Consider the following 992-nt stretch of genomic DNA (forward strand, 5'->3'; position numbering starts at 1 on the left):
TGGAGAAGGGAAGTTATTATACACTGTATGCTGATAATAAAGTAAGCTAGAGAAAAGAAAATGCTATTAAGAAATATATGAGGAAGAGAAAATACATTTGCAGTACATATATGTATTTACTGAAAAAAAAAAAAAAAACCTTGCCTGTAAATTGGCCCATGCAGTTCAATCCTGTGCTGTTCATGGGTCAACTGTATTTCAAAAAACATTTTGAAATTGCCAGAGATATGTATAATTTTACTGGAGCTTGGGATTTATATTCTGTGCTTCCCTGGTGGCTCAGAGGTTAAAGCGTCTGCCTCCAAAGCAGGAGACCTGGGTTCGATCCCTGGGTCGGGAAAATCCCCTGGAGAAGGAAATGGCAACCCACTCCAGTATTCTTGCCTGGAGAATCCCATGGACGGAGGAGCCTGGTAGGCTACAGTCCACAGGGTGGCAGAGAGTCGGACACGACTGAGCGACTTCACGTTTTACGTATGAACTTCTTATATAGTGCTTATAAGAGGATAGAAACACATGGAAAGCAATTTTATTAAAATTGCATAAGAAATGTAAAAAAAAAGAAATCTGAAAAAATAAACATGGAAGAGCAAACATAAAGTGTTTTAGGGTTACACTAAGAATAAATTATATGCTTAAAAAAAAAAGCCTAGATAGAAACACAAAACTATTAACAGTGGTTGTCTTCTGCTAGAGAAAATAGTCATATTGCTTTGCATCTCTAATTGTCATGGAAAAGTAAATGTGACAAAGTTTATAAGTAATAAAATCTTTCTGTCTCCCTCAGTTTTTGTTTTCTATTCCAATTAATAGGTTCCCTGAAAATGTAGATTTACCAGTGATAAGCTTTACTGAAGCACCAAGAGGTTTTGTTTTTTTTTTTCCTTCTTTGTTGCTTGTTTATGGTTTTCTTTTATGGTTAGTGGTGACAAGCTATTGATGAAAAATAGCTTGCCCTGAGTTTCTGTGAGATACTCCAACCTTGGCATTTG

General features: G+C 36.1%; 1 non-coding gene across 1 annotated transcript; it reads left to right on the forward strand.

Moving 5' to 3' along the window:
* Positions 1 to 268: 268 nt before the first annotated feature.
* Positions 269 to 340, forward strand: TRNAW-CCA (transfer RNA tryptophan (anticodon CCA)). Its single transcript has one exon. It is a non-coding gene; the product is annotated as a tRNA-Trp (tRNA).
* The last annotated feature ends 652 nt before the right edge of the window (positions 341 to 992 follow it).

This window comes from Capricornis sumatraensis, chromosome 18, assembly GCF_032405125.1.
Source record: "Capricornis sumatraensis isolate serow.1 chromosome 18, serow.2, whole genome shotgun sequence".
Classification (NCBI taxonomy): Eukaryota; Metazoa; Chordata; class Mammalia; order Artiodactyla; family Bovidae; genus Capricornis; species Capricornis sumatraensis.